This window comes from Ovis canadensis, chromosome 1, assembly GCF_042477335.2.
Source record: "Ovis canadensis isolate MfBH-ARS-UI-01 breed Bighorn chromosome 1, ARS-UI_OviCan_v2, whole genome shotgun sequence".
NCBI classification, from domain to species: Eukaryota; Metazoa; Chordata; class Mammalia; order Artiodactyla; family Bovidae; genus Ovis; species Ovis canadensis.
This window is the reverse complement of record NC_091245.1, coordinates 220801299-220823722: the sequence shown is the minus strand read 5'-3', so window position 1 is coordinate 220823722 and position 22424 is coordinate 220801299. Positions and strand designations below refer to the sequence as shown.

The 22424-nt window shown below is 42.5% G+C and overlaps 1 protein-coding gene across 13 annotated transcripts in view; it reads right to left on the bottom strand.

The window, feature by feature from the left end:
- Window positions 1-22424, bottom strand: part of MECOM (MDS1 and EVI1 complex locus) — a 635653-nt gene that overhangs the window by 578018 nt on the left and 35211 nt on the right. The gene's annotated exons all lie outside the window — the stretch shown is intronic.

Genomic DNA, 22424 nt, shown 5'->3' with positions numbered 1-22424 from the left:
AGGATCTCTCCCCAGCACTGAGGGAAATGAATAAAACAGAGTACCTGGTGGCAACAAACTAGGATCAAGCTCAGCCCCTCATCAAAATATCCTTCTAGGTATAACTAGACAAGTTAATTTCCTTTTCAGATCTAACGGGTTAAATAAAAATGGTGTTTGTCTGAGGAAACCAGAATTGAAAGAGACACGTGTACCTCAGTGTTCATCGCAGCGCTGTTTATAATAGCCAGGACATGGAAGCAACCTAGATGTCCATCAGCAGACGAATGGATAAGGAGACTGTGGTACATATACACAATGGAGTATTACTCAGCCATTAAAAAGAATACAGTTGAACAAGTTCTAATGAGGTGGATGAAACTGGAGCCTATTATACAGAGTGAAGTAAGCCAGAAAGAAAAACACCAATACAGTATACTAACGCATATATCTGGAATTTAGAAAGATGGTAACAATAACCCTGTATGTGAGATAGCAAAAGAGACACAGATGTATAGAACAGTCTTTTGGACTCTGTGGGAGAGGGCAAGGGTGGGATGATTTGGGAGAATGGCACTGAAACATGTATAATATAATATGTGAAACGAATCGCCAGTCCAGGTTCGATGCAGGATACAGGATACTCGGGGACTGGTGCACTGGGGTGACCCAAAGGGATGGGATGGGGAGGGAGGTGGGAGGGGGGTTCAGGATGGGGAACACGTGTACACCCGTGGCGGATTCATGTTGATGTATGGCAAAACCAATACAATATTGTAAAGTAATTAGCTTCCAATTAAAATAAAATTTTTTTTTATTTTTTTTATTTTTTTTTTTTAGTTTTTTATTTTTTTAATTTTACAATCTTTAATTCTTACATGCGTTCCCAAACATGAACCCCCCTCCCACCTCCCTCCCCATAACATCTCTCTGGGTCATCCCCATGCACCAGCCCCAAGCATGCTGCATCCTGCGTCAGACATAGACTGGCGATTCAATTCTTACATGATAGTATACATGTTAGAATGTCATTCTCCCAAATCGTCCCACCCTCTCCCTCTCCCTCTGAGTCCAAAAGTCCGTTATACACATCTGTAAAAAAAAAAAAAAAAGAAATCTAAAGTATCAGAATTTAACTGTAGGTTTTCATTCAGTTCACTGGAATAATTTTATTTTGATGAAGTTAATTAAAAATGAATAAATTATTTTTGAAATCTGAAAATAAATAAATAAATAAATAAATAAATAAAATTTATATTTTTTAAAAAAGGTGTTTGTGACTTTCTAACTGATGAGCTTAATGCGGCAGCCTAGATGGAAGGGGAGTTTGGGGGAGAATGGATACATGTATATGTATGACTGAGTCCCTTTGCTGTTCACCTGAAACTATCACAACATTATTATCTATACTCCAATTCAAAATAAAAAGTTTAAAACAAAACTGGTGAGCTTATATATCCATTAATTCATCTCATTCCTCCATAAGATTCTTCATTTACCCTCCCTTCTCTTCCCTGTCCTTCCATTCCCTTAATTTCAACCTCTCCTTCTTTCTCTGTCTTTCTCTCTCACACACACAAACACACATATATACAAACACACTCAAACTAAAGCATAGGAAATTCTGATGAGCATATACTCACAATGACTTCAACTATATATATAGAATTCTATATCTGTATCTATATGTGTACATATACACACTGCTATAACTCCTCTAACCCTCAATGAAGCACTAGATTATAGAGGATACCCATCCAATATTCCTCTTGCACTTAAAGTGAGCTTTCTATTTCCTCTAGTAGTAAATCCTTCTGCAAAAGCAAGGCTAAGAATTACCCTTGTGCATTAACACCACTGGATTCATTTCAAATCAATAAAAGCAATATGAACAAATGCCCAACATTATAAAAAGGAAAAGGAAACTGTAAACCTCAAAACAGATCATCAAAAGGCTTGGTGCTTATTTTGTAAAATAGCCTTCACGTTACCAATACCAGGTTCCCTTAGATAACTCTTCCTCATGTTTCTTTCAAATGTTTATAGCAGTTTGATTTCCATAGTTTAAGAACATACCACTGCTTGAAAAGTGAGGGACAACCATGTATTTTGTAATGCAGCCCTAAATGATAGAAACAGATCTACTACCTAAAGAGCAGAGTGCCTTTCACACTTCTTTTTGGCTTGTACTGATATGTGCAACCACTTTTGGAAAGACAACACAGTGCAAGGGCCTGGGAAGACCCCAGAGCTGGGCTGCCAAGTTCATATCATTCTCCTCCTGTAAGTCTGGCAAGTTATAAACTTTCTGTGCCTCAATTTTCTTATCTGTAAAATAGCAGGGTTAATAACCATAGATTAGATGAGTTCATATCTCTAAAGTTTTCAGAAAGTTTCTGGCCCATAGTGTAAACACTATACTAGTCTAAAGCACCAAATACATGTTTATAAAATACCATGGCTTGCACAAATACCTGACTCCATATTTAAACAAAGGAAAGACAAGCTAGAGATATAGTAGGAATAACTGTTACCTTGGCTTAACTTTCTCAATATGCCCTTTGTCCCATGTTCAGATCTCCCTAGCCAGCTACAAAGTTAACACAAGAAAACTGTCATTCATCACAGTATCCCTCCATTTGGCCCAACATAAGGCTTTACACATAGAAGACCCATGATAATATGAACTAAATGAACAAACACATGACTTTGATTCTTTATATCAAGACTGAATTAAAAGTTATTTCTACTAGCATTTTTTACAAGTGCTATTGAGGTTACTTAATACGCGTGTATGTGTTAAGATGCTTCAGTCGTATCCGACTCTTTGGACCCCATGGACTGCAGCCTGCCAGGCTTCTCTGTCCATGGGGATTCTCCAGGCAAGAATACTGGAGTGGGTTGCCATACCCTCCTCCAGGGGATCTTCTTGACCCAAAGATCAAACCCACGTCTCTTATGTCTCCTGCATTGGCAGGTGGGTTCTTTACCACTGGCACCACCTGGGAAGCCCATTACTCAATATACTAATGGTAAAATGTTTCCTTATTAATTTTCTTGGGGAATGTATACTGAATTCAGTGAGCCTTATTCAGCTTTTTCGACTTGTTAAAAATAAGTAGACATCCATAAAATTACCCCACACAAACATACCAGCCAATGATCCCTAGAGATGGACCACTTCATACCACTGCGAACATTCATAATCCAGTTGTTTCCAGAAATCTTGATTTCAGGGAACAAATTCAGTAGCCAGGAGATATTCCACTGGCATCTTAAAAGTTGTTGTTAGATTTTTGGTTAGGGAGAGGTTTCTTTTCAATTGCAATTCAAACAAAGAATCCTCCAATGTTGGCTATATTCACTCTGCAAAAGTGCTAAATTCATCTTTGTTCTTTCAAGTAAACTGAAGCATTTCTTGGACTAGATACTATCACCTTTAATTTTATTTTTCTCACATAAACGTTAATCAAGAGCTAAACAGATAATTTCCTTCTGTCACACAGCAATTCCACTGTGATGGAACAAAGTGTTATCTTAAGTTTCACAGAGCAATTGTTCAATAATTCCTGTTGGTGGCTCCTTTCCAAATCTTCTAGAATGGCCCAGCCTGCTGGCCCTTGAAGTTGGAGGGGGCTGGGCGGTAGGGGGTGTTGCCATTAGTCAAGGGCTCAGTGCCATTGGGATACACTTGCTGGTTCTCCCACAGGATCCGCTCCTGCTCGTGAGGACAACACCCAAAGCATGATGTCTGTTTGATCACAACTGCTAAGAAACCTCTAGCTTGGAGGTGGCAAGGAAAGCTTCAAGTCCTCCTGGTTCAGTGAATTAAATTATTAGGAAGCTTGCTTGGAGAAGAAGAAATAACAGGCTTAGAGAAAGAAATTCATTCCTTGAAACTAAAAAGCACCATCAACACCAGACCCTTCTCAAGTTCAAAAATTCTGCTTTGACACAAGAAAATACTGTTCCAACACTGATTTTTTTAAAAAAATCATTTACAAAGCCTTTCTTTAGAATTCAGCCAATTAATCTTTTTAGGTAGACTGCCCAAAGAAGGAGGAAAACTCTTATACATGTTTTCCCATCGGCTTCATCATACAAAAGGAAATAATTTTGTTGAAATTCACTGCACAGAGCCTTGAGCCTACTTGGTATATCATATTTGCTTATGACACTATTCAGTGAAATTTCAGAGCTAAAACAAGTGTAGAAGAGCTTGAAGCTAATAATCAATTCTCTATTCTCCAATTCCTAATAAAGCTTGGGGACCTAGCCAACAGAAAGTAGGGCTAGGTCCCTATTTTAATTTCATTTTCCAATATTAATAGCAATTAGTCAAACTCAATATATTTTTTGAAGATGTGGGAGTGGCTCCCCCTTCACTAATTAGACTTTTTCAATTAAAAAACAAAGACAAATAGGGAAAATGTTAATGCACAATGAGTATATGTTTGTATATGAGGCTACGCACAGGGTGACGTTTACCTGTGCATCTTGTTAAAAATGCAAGTTCTGACTCAGTAGGTGTGGAGTAGGCCTAACCATCTGCATTTCTAACAGACTTCCAAGTGATGCCCTGTTGCTGGTTCATGGACTACACTTGGAGTAACAGCAATGTGGGCTCATGTGATTAAAAGCTACCCTGGTGCCTTCCCTCCTGCTGTGACAAATGAGGTTAATAAGCTTGACCCCAAAATTTTAGAGGCAACAACCAAACACAGAATGCAAGAACAACTGAAAATAGTTTATAGAGTGTATTGATTTTTCTCTTCTTCGAACAGCTTTGGTCTGCAAAATATCTCCCCACCTCATATGGGCCAGAATGTAGTGGCCAGTGGGAGAAGCAGAATTATGCAGGGAACAGATGCACATATATTACGGTTCTAGCCTAAGAATGGGCAGCCCACTGACAGCAAAGTTTAGGCTGGCCATTTAGAATCACAAGGAGCATTAAGTCCTGAAATGCTGGACCTTGCATGGTCCCAGAATACTTCTTGGAACAACTCTCTCCTTTCTAAGGTGAATGACTGTTCACTCTTCCCGCCTGGCTCCACGTCCCTCAGCTTCCTTGCCCTGGGCTCTCTCCAAGCTCTCGCCTCCAAAATGCCCCTCACTTTGGGATTTCCTGGTGGCTCAGTCGGCAAAGAATCTGCCTGCAATGGCAGAGGCCAGAGTTCGATTCCTGGGCTGGGCAGATTTCCCTGAAAAAGGGAATGGCAACCCACTCCAGTATTCTTGCCTGGAGAATTTCAAGGACAGAGGAGCCTGGTGTCTACAGTCCATGGGATCCCAAGGAGTTGGACATGACTGAGAGACTATACTTTTCTTTCTTTCTTTCCATGGCTCTAGGCTTTTCTTCTGAGCTTCCTAAAGCTCCCTTTGCTGTTCAGTGACATCAAAATGAGAAAACAGGGACTTCACTGCTGGTCCAGTGGTTAAGATTCCATCTTGCAAGTCAGGGGACACAGGTCCGATCCATGGTCAGAGAACTAAGAGTCCCACATGCTGGGAAGCAACTGAGCTCAAGCACTGCAACTACTGAGCACACGCCCCACAGCTAGGGGCTCCATGTTCCACAGTGCAACATCCCGCATGCCCCAAGACCCGATGAAGAAAAAAAGAAGGAAGGAAAGAGTAAGAAAATGATTTCATATCTATCATCTCATTTAGTCTTCTCATTACACCTATGGCAAAGTATCAATCCCATTTTATTTTATTTTTTTTTTGAGTTTTTTTTTTTTATTCTTTTTTTTTTTATTTTTTAAATTTTAAAATCTTTAATTCTTAAATGCATTCCCAAACATGAACCCCCCTCCCACCACCCTCCCCAAAACATCTTTCTGGGTCATCCCCAAGCACCAGCCCCAAGCATGCTGCATCCTGCGTCAGACATAGACTGGCGATTCGATTCACATGATAGTATACATGTTAGAATGTCATTCTCCCAAATCATCCCACCCTCTCCCTCTCCCTCTGAGTCCAAAAGTCCGTTATACACATCTGTGTCTCTTTCCCTGTCTTGCATACAGGGTCGTCATTGCCATCTTCCTAAATTCCATATATATGTGTTAGTATACTGTATTGGTGTTTTTCTTTCTGGCTTACTTCACTCTGTATAATCGGCTCCAGTTTCATCCATCTCATCAGAACTGATTCAAATGAATTCTTTTTAACTGCTGAGTAATACTCCATTGTGTATATGTACCACAGCTTTCTTATCCATTCATCTGCTGATGGACATCTAGGTTGTTTCCATGTCCTGGCTATTATAAACAGTGCTGCGATGAACATTGGGGTACATGTGTCTCTTTCTATTCTGGTTTCCTCGGTGTGCATGCCCAGCAGTGGGATTGCTGGGTCATAAGGTAGTTCTATTTGCAATTTTTTAAGGAATCTCCACACTGTTCTCCATAGTGGCTGTACTAGTTTGCATTCCCACCAACAGTGTAGGAGGGTTCCCTTTTCTCCACACCCTCTCCAGCATTTATTGCTTGCAGATTTTTGGATCGCAGCCATTCTGACTTCTAACACCGCACACAAAAATAAACTCAAAATGGATTAAAGATCTAAATGTAAGATCAGAAACTATAAAACTCCTAGAGGAGAACATAGGCAAAACACTCTCAGACATAAATCACAGCAGGATCCTCTATGATCCACCTCCCAGAATTCTGGAAATAAAAGCAAAAATAAACAAATGGGATCTAATTAAAATTAAAAGCTTCTGCACAACAAAGGAAAATATAAGCAAGGTGAAAAGACAGCCTTCTGAATGGGAGAAAATAATAGCAAATGAAGCAACTGACAAACAACTAATCTCAAAAATATACAAGCAACTTCTGCAGCTCAACTCCAGAAAAATAAACGACCCAATCAAAAAATGGGCCAAAGAACTAAATAGACATTTCTCCAAAGAAAACATACGGATGGCTAACAAACACATGAAAAGATGCTCAACATCACTCATTATTAGAGAAATGCAAATCAAAACCACAATGAGGTACCACTTCACGCCAGTCAGAATGGCTGCGATCAATCCCATTTTAGAAGTGAAGAAATTTCAACATAGAAACAATAAGAGATTTGCTTAAGAGGTTCCAAATAGGTGACAAGACAAGTCTGAACCACACACGCACACACATGCACACACACACGCACACACACACACACTACCCAGTATCTTGTATACTCCTCTTGCCCTTTAGGTCTGAGCTAAATCAGCCCTTCCTCAGGAATGGCAGGGGTGAGTTAGGGCACTTCAGGTGAGTAGTATGAGCTTATAAGAACCTGGGGAAAGGGAGGGGGCGAGAAAGGAGACTGAAGCAGCCATGCAGGGCCCTACTCCGGGTGTGGCACGGTCTCAGCACCACACTGACATACACATCGCAGCATCTAACAGGAAAAGGGAGTCCCTGAAGACCTTGGGGCATCAACCTGCTGGAAGAAGCTTGTGGAGCAGGAGTAAGGAGAGCCAGAAGTGGTGTCTGAGAGCCAGGAGACCGGACTATACTGCAAGGCTGCCCATTCACCTTCCAAACAATTTGTCAACCTTAACCAGTCACTACTTCAGTTCACTTTATCAAACATACAAAGGATAAGATCTAGCACTAGGTTATCAAAAGGCAACCAAGTAAACTGCAGCCTGGTTTCTACGCACCGAAATGTAATTGACCTAAAAACATCAGAACAGTTCTGGCTTAGTAATATTAATTTACATTTTGTTTCCCCACTGCATGTGAAACATATGTGTTGTGTTCTAAGTCGTTTCAGTAGTTCCCGACTCTTTGCGACCCTATGGACTGCAGCCCTCTAAAGTACTGGGGTGGGTTGCCGTGCCCTCCTCCAGGGGATCTTCCCAACCCAGGAACTGAACCCACGTCTCTTATGTCTCCTGCATTGGCAGGCGGGTTCTTTGCTCCTAGCACCATCCAGGGATCGAACCTGGGTCTCCTGCATTGCGGGCAGATTCCTTTCCATCCAAGCCACCAGGAAAGCCCTGAAACATAGCACAAAACAATTAAATATCTGTTCAGTGAACATTAGTAATGACAAATAAATGAGCCTTTCTCACAGAAGATGATGAACACTAACATAAACCATACTGTGGGCTCAAGTGTTTTAGTTAAATGCCAGTGGTGTCCCCTCAGAGGAAGGATAGCTGTTTCTTCCACTTAGGGGAAGCATTTTGTTAAAGCCAGTAACCTCTCACCTAACACTAAAAAAATAAGAAAAATAATGAAAAGAAAAGAAGGCCACTCTTTCTCTAGTTAAGTGAATCAGCTAAGAAAAGCCAAACCAGGCCTGAGCCAATGAGACTCCTAGCCTGCAAAATATGGTGGCACATTCACAGTTAATTTTGCTGCCATTTGTGCCTGAATTTATCGTGGTTTAGAAAAAGTAAATTGCGAGGCTAACACAGCCCGGGCTCAGGAGTCCACCAGTGGCAGCGCATCCCCAGTCGGGCTGGATATTTAGTGCCTCTGTGCCGAGACAGCCGAGGAGAGAGCCAGGGGAGGGATTACTGCTCCATGCTGCCCATAAATCACCCAGGCACTTCACACAGCCCCACGTCTCACAAATAAGGCCGAGCTGGCAACGTGTCACCACCACACAAAAGGAAGGGAAACCTGGATGCCTTCAGCCTGCCTGGTCCTTCCCCTCCTACGTGCTTATAAAACAGGAAACTTCTCAAGGTTTTCTCTCACACCTGTTCCCTCACCTTCCTGCCCTCGCTTTGCCTGGAGTGGATACTGGGCATCAGGAATCTAGTGGTTTTAGCCAAGGCAGGTCACCACCAACTCTTCATGCCAAAGTCATTTCTCACTTGCTCCTTAGGCCAGCAGTCTCTTTTTCACACCAGGTACCAGTTTCACAGAAGACAATTTTTCCACGGACCAGGGCAGGCAGGGATGGTTCTGAGGTGACTCAAGGGCATTACATTTATTGTGCACTTTATTTCTATTATTCTTACATCAGCTCCACCTCTGATCATCAGGCATTAGATCCTGGAGCTTGGGGACCCTTGCATTAGGCAACACAGCCCTCCCACTTGCTGACAGAACTTCCCCTCAAACAACGATAAATTAAGGTGGCCCTCCACCCTCAGGTGTCTAGTGGACAGCCAAACAAACATCTGGACAGCCCCTCCCTGCCCCAGAATTTTCAGACTATGAAAATCAGATTTTTTAATTGTTTATAAAAAAAAACAAACTGGCTTTCTCTTTTAAAACCTGCATAAAGATCTAGGTGGTACTAGTCATAAATGTACAGAGGAGGAGAATCATCAGATCCAAAGGCTAAAGCAAAAAACCTCACCCTGGTGTCCCCCACAGAGGAACCAGCCCTTCATGTTTTAAGACAGTCATCAACACGATTCCTGAAAACAATAGCAGCTTCTTGTTTAAAATGGAACTGCACCTGCTAGAATAACGTGTCAACAAACAATTGCTTTGTTTTTCATATGAGCCATCCAAGCTGAAGCAATGGGACTTCCTGAAGTGAATACTGGAAGACTTATTCTTAGAAGGGGACAGAATTCTCATTTTAACACAAGGCTCAGAGGGCCCGAATGATGGTCATCTTCCTTCCTTCTTTTGTACTCCCCGGTGTTCATCTTATTTGGTTTTCAACAGGTTTGTTTCCATTGCAGCTCTCTAGCTTCCAACACCCACAGTGCCTTATTTGGCAACTACATTTATTTCTGCTTCCTATCTGTGAACGATGAAGGGCTTTAATTGCTGTTCCACCATTTCAAACGGTTCTCAGAAGACTGCCCCTCCTCTGTTGAAAGACTTGGGATAAAGCCTGATGAAAAATTCTTTGCCAAATGTTCAATCATTGCTAAATCATTCTGCTCTTTCAATTGCACAGTCCAATTAAGAGGTCTGCTTCCAGCTTTTCTCTCACCATTTGATGCTTGTCTGTTGATCAAGTTGGGACACTTTTAAAAGGAGTTATTTTGGTAGAATAAGGTGCTTGGTTGTGATTAAGTGTTCTAACTGATTCAGCCAAGGTTGTCTCCATGGGCTCAAGAAGTAACCACAGCCAAAACAGCCTAGTGGAGGGGCAATATGAAAGGCTGAGAACACCTATTATTGCCTTTATCAAGGTGCAGCCAGATACCAGGCTCATGGGAGCAAGCAAAGGTTCTGGCCTCCGGCACCATAGATCCTAATGCAACCCAGGCAGTTATAAACACTTAACAAGGAATTAGATCTACTTTGTTTTGTGTGTGTGTGTGTGTGTGTGTGTGTGTGTGTGTTTGTCTTCTCTTCCATAGAATGGAAGGAGATAGAAGACTAAATACAATGATTTTATGCTATCTTGAAAATGAAAAAGTAACATGAAAAATACAGGCCATTATAGGAGAAACAGTTCAGAACTTAAGTCTGCATTCAAAGAGCTGCATTAATATGCTCAAATGAGCATATTAATAGCTGCTTTCTAAATTCCTTTTCAACTTAGAAAGCCTAGAATTTCTACTCTAAAGATCCAGCTTTATAAAGGAATTAAAATAAATAAAGGAGTCCAGAATATCAGGTGAGAGTGAAAGTGTTACTTGCTCAGTTGTGTCTGACTCTGCAACCTCATGGACTATCCAGGGAATTTTTCAGGCAAGAATATTGGAGTGGGTTGCCATTCCCTTCTCCAGGGGATCTTCCAAACCCAGAGATCAAACCCAGGTCTCCTGCATTGTAGGCAGATTCTTTACCATCTGAGCGATCAGGGAAGCATATCAGGTAGCATGGAAGAATTTTTGTATTAATTGGAAACAGTGCTCCATTTGACATTTCTTAGCTTCTTAATTAACTAAGTTCTCAGTACCTCAGTTTCCTAATCTATGAAATGAGCATATTAATAGCATCTACTTCATTGAATTGCTGTGAGAATTAAGGGTATTAATACATGTAAGTTCTTAGAACAATTCTTGGCAGGCAGGAAGTATGCCATAAATGTCAGCTGTCACTAGTCACGACAGTAGTAGTTGTTGTAGAATAGCTGTTTGATTCATTTGATTGTTTATAAATGCTTCTGGAAAACAATCATAGTAGTTTATTGTGCCATCCTCAAATTGCTTATAAATGTGTCTAGAGCATCCAAGGTACTAAACCTGCTCTGTCGACCACCACCATTACCTGCTGGCATTGACATATGAGGTAGGACTGACGAGAGATAAGACATTAGCCGTCAAGTTTAAAACCTAACAATCTGAGCTTCAAGCACTCCAAACTCTCTTGCTCCATAAATATTTTGAGCTATCACACAAATTCCAACAGATCGCCCCCAAAAAAGCCTGGACAGCTTCTGTCAATAGTCAGCCCATTCTTAAAAAGAAAGGGGCTGGACCAACCTAACTGCCAGCCCTAAGACTCTATATATCTAAGACCCTGCTTACTTGTGGGCCATATGCTGAAAAAAGAGGTTGCTTTCAGACTAAGCAAAAGTAGACAGCTCTGTGATTGAAACTATTTGAGCACCCACCCTAATACATCTCATAAAACATATCAACTTCCACCTATGTGCAAAGATTACATCACTATATTCTGGAGACATTTTTGTCAGAATGAATAAATTAGCTAAATATCAGCAGGAGTTAGTTAATTTGATTGTATCACTATTACTTTTCATTTATGGAGCTCCTATTGTGTGCCTGGCACTGCGATGGCTCCAGAGTTTCAGAGATAAGATCAAGCCCTCATAAAACCAAGCCACACTCTTGATGACTCTCAGACATGTAATGGAGTGGTTAAGAGCACAGGCTCTGAGGTCAGACCGTCCAGGCCATGGTCTCTAGAAGGAAAAATGGCAAGTAATTCATTAAAAAAAATTCCACTTCAGAATCTTTTTCCCAACTCAGTTTTGCTTCCAGGTAGAAATTATATACTGAGCCAAAGACCCAATGAAAAAAGTAAATCAGAACTCCTGAAATCCAGAACCCTTCTTTCACATCTATCTGTGGCACAGAGAACCAGAAAGGGAACTGCCTGAAGCATGGGTCATTGAGACTTGTTAAGTCACAAGGCAGTTTAGAGAAGAAGCCCCTTCCCTGGTCTCCTCATTCACTAGGTGGCATGGTCAACAGAGTCCTGGCTAGCTGTTTGCATTCTCAACACCTGATCATTCTGGACAGAAAATGTTAGTTTTTCAGTCATGTCCAACTCTTTGCGACCCCATGGACTTCAGCCTATAGGTTCTACTAGCAAGAATAATGGAATGGGTTGCCATTTCCTTCTCCACTAGACAGAAAATCCATGTATAAATCCAGATGACCACTGATGGTTTGTGCAAACATAATACTGAAAATGTGTGATAGTTACAATACCCTCAAACTGCCCTTGTTCATGTAACCCTAATTCAACGTGTTCTCTTACTAACCAATAATGCTTCACAATAATAGAATTCAGGATTACTGAAGAATGAGAACTTTCTAAAAACACACAATTTTCATCAAACAAGCAATTAATCAATTCTAAGAGTTTGATGATTTAGATAAAAATCAAATTCAGCAACTACCCAGCTTCTCATCCAACAGAAAATATAGACTAATGTTTGAACTCCTTGTTGAAATATTTTTATTGGAGGGTTTGGGGTTCATATTTTCTAGACATACATTGAATTAGGATGACTTGGAACCATTTATAAGTTCATAAATTCTCCTCTACCTATTCCCCTTGCCTTTTAAAAAATCATCTAGAAACACAGTAAAAATTTAAAAAAAAAATTTTTTAGGCAGAAAACATGCTGTGTCTTCTAAAACACAAATGGACACACACACACACACACACACGCAATTCCTCTGGCATTTCCTTTAGTGTAACAAAAAGATTATTCCTTGACATATTTCCCAGCTCCTTTCTTCAGGCCTTCCCGCTCTTTCCCAAGCTGCTCATTCCAACACCGCCTTTAACTCTGATGACTCTTATTAAACACGACTACTTAATTACCATCAATCTATTATGCTATGTACTTCACCTCCACTGACACATCTGATCCCATTATATGCCTGACCTTTAACGGTCATCAAATCAGAGTCATTCCGGTCAGTTCAGTCCGGGCCTGACACATGCCCAGGTCACAGAGATGAAGGCACAGGGGCCTAGCAGACCACGTTGCCCTGCCCTTCGCTTAACACCTTTGTCAATAGAATTTCACAACTGGGAAACTGCCAAGATTTCTTCCTGGCTCAAAGAAAATGCCCCTCCTTTTACAGAAAGCTGAAATAAATAATTACACACACACTGACCAGCACTGCATTTTATATAATTGGGGCCTCTCCACCTGTCTGACACACTGCCCTCTTTGATGTCTGTGTCGAAAAGCTTCTGGTTGGAAAGTGAGGATGGATGGGGACAGCCGTCTAGCATAGGGGTTCCCAACCTCTGGGATCTAAAGCCTGTGATCTGAGGTGGAACTGATGTAACAGTAATAGAAATAACGTGCACCATAAACATAAGGCACTTGAATCATCCCGAAACTGTCCCCCACCCCTGGTCTGTGGAAAAATTGTCTTCCACGAAACTGGTCCCTGGTGCCAAAAAGGCTGGGGACTACTGCTCTAGAAGATGTCAAGCACTCCACACTAGCAGAGTCCCCAAAAGATCCCCCAAGAAAGGAAACTGAGTGTTGCCAGGGCAATGCCAGCAAAGGGGGTGGCACCTTCCAATGAAAGGTGAGCCCGTGGAAGAGTCTGGGTTCAAAGACCTGTGTGTTGCCCTCTGACAGGAACAGCCATTTGGGCTGCTCTCCCTCTGAGCCATTTGCTGAAAAACACTCCCACTTAACCTAATGAGAAAGCCATTTATAAAAGAGCCTCTTCTGGCTGCTGGGGCCTGGTCATTGTTACTCAGCCATCGGCCTTCCCTGGTGGTAAACATGGCACTGTTTTCCCAGACCAAACATGGACTGTCCCGTGAGGTACCCAGACACACTGTCTGGTGTGCACAAACATTTCAACTTCTGACTGGAAGGCTCAACCTGGTGGTGTCTTCCCCTTGCTAATGCGTGTGTATTTTTACCAGCCCCTCTGGGAAAACGGCCCTGCTTTATGGCAACTTGTCCCTGACAAGGAATTTCTCATCGAGATTGAAATCTGCGACCATCACCAAAGAGCCCAACCCTTCTGAGTTTCAGGGATGAGGAGGTTCGTCCAGGGAAAGAACTGTGACTTTTTAGTTCTTTAATTCTACAGAAGCAGGAGTGTAGTTTCTTCAGAGCTGTGATCAACAAAAGCTATGCAGAGTTGCCAAAGGCAATCACAAATATGAGGCATGTAACAGATTAACAGTGGAGTTAATTCTTAAAAGAGCCATATTTTCACTGAGATCTTTCTTGTAGTTTCTAGACTCTTTGTTTTCCAATTGAATTATCTTTATTTTATTTTCCTCCCCACACCTCCTCCTAAAACATACTGACCTGAAATGATGCAATACCTCTTCTATGTAGCTCCTTCTTTCCACACTCACTCTTCGCCTTTGGTCAAAGTTATTTTCACAACAGCTTTCACTTTTTGCCAGGCTCATAAGCCTTACCTGTTATATACTAAATGTACTTAAAAGCTATAACTAAGGCCTCAAAAGGAATCCAACCCTCTAATAATGGTCTCAGGTATGGGGCTGAAGCAAGCTCAGCTCCCTGAAAGAATATGAAATTTCGCTGTGTGAGAAATGGGGACACAAATAATAAATCAGAAGAAAAGACTTCAATCCCATTATCATCTTTCATCTGAAAGACTGGAATTCACAGTCTTTCCACAAATCACTTCCCTTGCTGTTAAATGTCCTCCAGAAGACTCTAAATGTCTTCTAAATTGAAGTTAATTGTTAAGAAGGATACGCTCAGGTGATCTATCATTAGACTCAGGGAAAATATTTGGCAATGCGAGCTTCATTCCATCTGAGAATCTCAAGGCAATTGACAAGCGATCAGAGGTTATTCCCAATCTGGGAGGAGTGAGCAGAAGCTCAGGCCTACCCTGGTGGCTCAGTAGTAAAGAATCTGCCTGCCAAGCAAAAGATGCAGGTTCGATCCCTGGGTCAGGAAGATTCCCTGAAGGAGGAAATGGCAATCCACTCCAGTATTCTTGCCTGGAGAATCCCATGGACAGAGGGGCCTACCTAGTGGGCTATAGTCCTTGGGATAGCAAAGAGTTGATTGAAACTACTGAGCATGTAATCAGAAGCTCAGAGCATAAATAACTTCCCATTTCAAACAATTCAAACTGATTATCAAAAAAATTACCAGCCAAAAACTAGCATATTGGGAAAATAGCATGAGCTATTAATTAGTATGCAACAGCCATTTATCAATTCTGTTTCCAAAATCTCATTTTAGTTACAAGTTTATGTACATAAGTGATGACTATGCAGGGCAAAAATATTCCTTATGTTTTCCTGAGATTTTTTTTTTTTCCCTTGGATCAAAATTGGAGTCTCAGAAAGAATTCAGATCAGCCAGACACAGGACTAATAGGTTTATAAAATTCACTGTGTCTTCTTGCCTTTGTTATGTAGTTTAGCCTCAAGCTCCAAACTTGAAGACTCATCTCTATTTTCATTGGTTATATTATATTAGAAAAATGTCCCTGGCACTGCGTATTTTCAGTGTAAGTTTCTCTATGTATAACTGGCATAAGCTGACTTTGCCCAGTTAAAACTTTAACAATAATTGGGAGGGGGTAGTAAGTGAATATCCTGTGGCTTTTACATACACTTGCCCTTGATTCTATATGTCTATTCTCTGTTCCTTAATGATCTTATGTGAATTTTAAAATGTCTTTTCTCTTTTCCCTCTCTCATCTTACTCTTGCTTCTCTCGATTCGTCTCTCAAATAAGTTGAATTTTTCCCTTTCTTGGTTCACAGTGCATCTCCACAGACATCTTGCCCTTGTGAGCACACAGACGTACGTGCACACGTTACAATGCTACATAAGGGTGGTGTAACTGTTTGGTGTGTCACTAAAATTGCTGATATCAGTCTGTATCTGTATCACCTTAAAGGAGGACCAATCAATTAACCCTTTTTTAAGTTCTGCTTATAACGAGTTACAGCAGTCCAAAAAGTGATGCACACCCCTTTACTTGAAACGACGCTAATGTGTTCTTGTAAGAGGATGCACTGACAGTTTTACGAGACTGGAGTCTAGTGAAAGCAGGTGTACATGGCCCCACAAAAAATGGCACTGCATTGCGAGGTTTGAACGGAGATATGAACGTCATTTCATGTGGTTAACTTTTGCAGAAACTCAGAAATGAGGCAAGAGTGAAAAGCCATTTGCTGCCAGGATACAAGCTCAGCTATTAGCCTTCCCACTATTCACATGGCCACACCTGAAACTGATACAGAGTGACATTACCGAATAGCTTAATTAATGCTTTTCCACACTGCATTGTATACACACTGGCGTGAGCTAAGCATAGGAAAAATAACCTAGATAGAACTGTACCTAAGTTGTAGTTTAATTAAAGATGAAAATGTTAGGACTTCCTTGTTGGCCCAATGGCTAGGAATCCACCTGCCAGTGCAGGGGACATGGGTTCGATCCCTGGCCTGGGAAGATCCCAGGTGCTACAGAACAACTAAAGCCTGTACACCACAACTGCTGAAGCCTACGTGCTCAAGGGCTGGCGAGCCACAACTGCTGAGCCTGTGTGCTGCAGCTGCTGAAGCCGGCATGCCTAGAACCTGTGCTCTGCAACAGGAGAAGCCTGTGCACAAGTGGCCCCCACCAGCACAGCTAGAGAAAGCCTGCGTGCAGCAACAAAGACCCAGTACAATCAAAAATCAACACATAAATAAAAATTTTTTAAAAATAAATAAAAGGTCATGATAAAAACAAAAGATGAAAATGCTATTTTTAAAATAAAATTTTAAAATCTGTTGTTCCTCACAGGTGAAAAACATTCAAGCAATCTCAATCAAAGTGGGAAAGTAATCCTGGATCCTAACTTTAAAAAAGATGCTAACAGCAGCATTTTAAACTAAACTCTTAGAAATTATAAACTGAAATAAATAAATAAACTCATAGAAGCAAATGAAACAATTCATACTTTTCTGGGCCACACTCTCCTCTTTCTTTTCTGTTTCCGGCTATATTTTAGACCAGCCTTTGTCTTTTCGAACATTAACTTATGAGATAGACTAATGGCTTTCTCAAACACCCTTTACTATAAAGCACTTATAAACAAGGGCCATTAGAAAATCAGGAAAGAGGACAGGAATGAATTTACCCTTCTGTGAGGTGGTAGAGAAAGCTTTGATTTACACTTCAGACATGAGCAGTGCTGGATTCAGATGGCTGGTGAAGGGCCAGCCTCCACGAACCCTCACTAAGCAAAGTCAGGTCAAAAAAGAATTGGAGATGCACCAACAACCTTCCTTGCAAGAACTCAGGAAGAGGCTCTCCAGACGACAGAGCACCCTCAGAGACAACCTTCAGCCCTTTAACCTGGGTCTCCACCAGGAGCTGTGTCCCCTGACACGTGTGGAATCTCAGTGGGCCTCCACTTCAACCTGGGGCCAAGAATTCCCGGCTTCCTGGTCCTCAGCTTCAATGGCTGGTTTTACACCTGCTGCGGTGAAAGCCTCAAACATCGTAGCCACATTTGGAAGTAGTTCATTAAAGAGGTTCTAAATGCCTATTTTTTTTTAATATTTTTAGAACACTCAGGAGTTTTATAGCACAGGAGAGGCCTATAAAAGTAAAGTACTTTGCTAACAGTATATGGAAGGAAATTTTCAAATTAATTTTTAGTGCACATTGTTGCTTCTGAGAGTTTTTGTTTAATTTTTATAGTGTTAGAGGTTACACTCATCATTTTATTAAAAGACTCAATTATATTTAACATTTATGGAGCACCTCTCGTTTGCAAGCTACTTGGCTGAGGATTTAAGGATGAATGAGACGTGAACCTGGACAGGAAACTCAAGGGTGTTAACACACAAACACAACACAGCTTTCCCTGTACACTATCAAGGTACATACGAGGGTGTGATGCCCTTCAAGATAGGAACCATAAATTCCACAGCACAGATGGGAGTGCAGGCTTTGTGCTACAAAGGTGATTCAGCAAAGCTTCAAAGAAGAGGTGGGGAAAAAAAAAAAAAAACCCACAAAGAAGAGGTGGCCAGGCCTTAAAGGATGATTCAAAGTTCTCTAGCAAGGGCTCAGGGGGAAGAGTATTCCTAGTCCATCCTGGAGACAGAACTCAAGTCAAACACCTGGAGACTGGAAACCACAGGTGTCCTTGCAGGACAGAAAGGTGGCTGTTGGACCCTGAGGAGCAGACTCAAAGTGGAGAGATGCACAGGGCTCGCTGTTGGTCATGCGCTTTGACGAACATCTGGTCGTGCTGTGTGCGTGTGTGCTCAGTTGTGTGTGACTCCTTGCAACCCCCCATGGACTGTAGCCCGCCAGGCTCCTCTGTCAATGGGGATTCTCCAGGCAATAATAGGGGGCCTTCCCGATCCAGGAATCAAACCCGTATCTCTTGCATCTCCTGCATTGGCGGGCAGATTCTCTACCACTGAGCCACCTGGGAAGCCCTGTTATGAACATCTTACCGGGAGACAAAACCTAGCTAATAAGCACACATCTCAAGAGTCATGCAGAAGCAGACTGGAATACCACAGTGTTTTACTGACCAAAGATCTCAAAGCATTTAATCCATGACGAACACCATCCCTTTCCTGTCATTCTCTAGCTCTTGCTTGGAAAGATGTTTTTCCCCCCTGGAAGTTTCTCCAGGTAATTGGAGGAGGAGGAAAAGAAAGAGGCAAAAATGCCTTTACGAAAATGTGGTATATTCAAAATGTTAACAGGTAACAAATATATATGCTTTTTGCCTCTTCAAAATGTGTAGAAATATAAGATTTATATGTATGCTAGAATCATCACGCCATGCAGACGGCATCGTTTCATAATGGCATACAAGTTTAAAGTTTTAAAATGCGCTTTGTTCAAACCTCCATATACCTCTGTTTCAGTATATATACTCTAATTTGATAAAAAGCTCACAAGTTTAAGCTTAAGGCCCTTCGTGAATGCAAAGCCATGAATGCACCTCCACCCTGCGCCCCCTCACTCCTACCCAGTTCTTTCTAAATGATGCTCAATGAACATGTTAGTTCATTGAGGGTGTTAGTCACTCAATCGTGTCCCTCTCTTTGCCACCCCGTGGACCATAGCCCGCCAGGCTCCTCTGTCCTTGGGATCCTCCAGGCAAGGCACTGGAGTGGGTTGCCATTTCCTTCTCCAGGGGATCTTCCCAACCCAGGTATTGAACCCAGGTCTCCCACATTGTAGACAGATTCTTTACCCTCTGAGCCACCAGGGAAGCCCGATGAACACTGAATTGGGAACAAATGACTGACAGCTCTCTCCCCAGCCAAGAGACTCTTCTGTTGGAGCAGGAGTATCTTAGTTGAATATTTTTTTAAGAATAAGACTGGGAAGCCATATGCACACAAGAAGGTGGATGGAGGCAGCACCTTTGTGGAAAGCCCACGCCCCTCCCAGGGCTCTCTTGCTAAGGTTCTGAGCACGCTGCCTCTGGAATTACTGAATGGTTGGGGACAAGCAGAGAGTTTTGCTGCTGGTCACTCCACCTCTACCACTGCCACTAATACCCATTTCCTGGGCTTTGCTCCGTCCACCGTTCACTGCCTGGAGTGGAGTTCACAGGGACATGCTTCACCACCTCTGGCAGGTGGCCTAGGAGGCACAGGCTGCCCGGGCACCCATCAGAGAGGGGTCTCTTGAGAACAGCAGGATGCCAGCTCCTGCTGCCAGCCCATCTCCACCAGCCCTGACAAGGGACAGTCCCCTCCCACCTCCCTACTGGCCATTCAGACCCGTCCCAACATGACTGCCAGATGGAGCGAGAGAGGCTGGCCACACTACTCACAAATGTAGAAAGAAACCTGCCTTCTCTCCACAGCGGGGAAAATACACGGCAACTTTCTGCCACAACCCCTGTGCCATTTCAAAGTCATCAGCAATTACTGTGCCCCTGCAGGTGCAGGAAAATCAAATGCTGGGACAATACATGCTAAGTTGCTTCAGCCGTGCCCACCTCTGTGACCCCATGGACTGTAGCCTACCAGGCACTTCTGTCCATGGGATTCTCCAGGCCAGAATACTAAAGTGGGTTGCCATGGCCTCCTGCAAGGGATCTTCCCAACCCAGGGATAAAACCCACATCTCTTATGTTTCCTGTATTGGTAGGCAGACTCTTTACCACTAGCACCACCTGGGAAGGTGGTGGGGGAACAAAATGATCTCTGCTAAAAGTGTAAAACACTGCAGGGCACAGGCGTGGGGAGCTCTGAAGAAACAGGCCTGGGGGACACTGGGACTCCGAGAGTAGCTCCCTTAGCAGGTGGCCTGGGTTTGTCCCATGACCCACGGGGAAGACGCAGTTTGAGGCATTTTTCTCTTCATCCCCACAAGTTATGAGGAATGAAAACCTACTATTCTGAAAAGACCCTGATGCTGGGAAAGATTGAAGGCAAGGGGAGAAGGGGATGACAGAGGACTAGACAGTTGGATGGCATCACCGACTCACATGGATGTGAGTTTGAGCAAGCTCTGGGAGATGGTGAAGGACAGGGAAGCCTGGCGTGCTGCAGTCCACGGAGTCACAGAGTTGGACACGACTGAGCAACTGAACAACAACATTGTGAAATTTCACCCCAAAATTCATCTGTACACTGCAGAGGGACCTCAGGCTTAGACTTGGTGCCCTGGTTTCGCCCAACCTTGCCTCTTCAAGATCTTAAATGCTTCCTGGTACCTCCTTGACAGTCACTTGCATGTCACCTGGACAATAGTAACTTGATGGTTTTCTTCAAGCATTTACTTCCAATCCTTAAATCTGTTTTAAAAAGAACAATTTCAGATGGAAAACCAGTATCATCTGCTATGATACAGGGAATGGTATCGAGAATGAAAACTAAGCAATGTTATTAAATTCTAGCTAAATTTTGTCACCCAACTAAGACTCTGTCTTTATGCTCAATATCTCTATTAAGCATTAGCACATGTTAATCTGCATTTTTTCTTGCAATTGTTGGAAGGACTAAAGGAGAGCCTGAAAGGAAAGGACTCTCACTTCTTGGTTCAAGGCTGTGGAGTCCTCAGCCTGTGACCCACCAAAATCACCCCATTCTCCATTGTAATCTACACCCAACACTTCAGAAACCACTATACTAAAGATTACAGTCCATGGGGTCACAAAGAATCAGACACGACTGAAGAAACTTAGCATGCATACACATGCTAAGGATAGAAAAACACAAGGCTGGGTTTGTCTGTGGTTGTTGTTTTGTTTGCCTTTTTCCCATTTCAGGGAGAGTGATGGCACTTCGACTTTTTCTCTACCATGCACTTAGCACAAATTCCCTAAGTTCCTTGAGTTTAGGGACCTCATCTACACCAGCACCAGGCGTGCACGGGGAGTGCTCAGACACAGCTTGTAGGAGAGCGAGCAAACGCTGCTGGCTGTCATCTCTTCTTACTTACTCCTTCCCTTTCACTTCCCAAGAAGCATTCCAGCGAGGTGATATTCAGAATTAAGCTACGCAGAAACCTATTAGAGATGACATGATATTCATTCAGTCATTTAGTTCAATGACATGATCCTCCTTGCAAAACATTCCATTCTCTCACCAGCCACGGCTCAGGCAATAACTCTGAGAACAAATTGGATGTATTGCTCCATTTCACAGATGGACTTGTTCAAGGTCCAAAGAGGTAAAAGAAGTCAGCCAAGATCACATACGGGCTTCCCCGATAGCTCAGTTGGTAAAGAATTCGCCTGCAATGCAGGAGACCCTGGTTCAATTCCTGGGTTGGGAAGATCCCCTGGAAAAGGGATAGGCTACCCACCCCAGTATTCTTGGGCTTCTCTTGTGTAAACAATCTGCCTGCAATGCGAGAAACCCTGGGTTGGGAAGATCCCCTGGAGAAGGGAAAGGGTACCCACTCCAGTATTCTGGCCTGGAGAATTCCATGGACTGTACAGTCCATGGTGTCACAAAGATTCAGACATGACTGAGCAACTTTCACCTTCACTTTCAAGATCACATACAGGGGTACTGGATTTAAAACTCCAGACAGACCTCCAGCTTAAACTTTTGAGTCACACAGTAGGATTGGCCAAAGTCACAGCTCCCACATGCAAACTCCAGCAAAGCTGTGCTACCTACCAATATCACAGTTAAGCATTATGGCCCTCAAACAATTTGTGAAAGTCACGACAACCTATCTGTTAGCTCATCCCGAAGTTCTTATTTTTATTTGGTTTTCTGAGGCCCTATCTGGGCAGAGCTTACAAATCAAAAGGAAAAAGCTCATGTGTGCTTTCTGAACATTCTGTAGGATGCTTGTCTCTCCAGTGTTCTGTATTTCTTGGCCCTGTAGTCTCGAACACTGGGTTCATTGTAT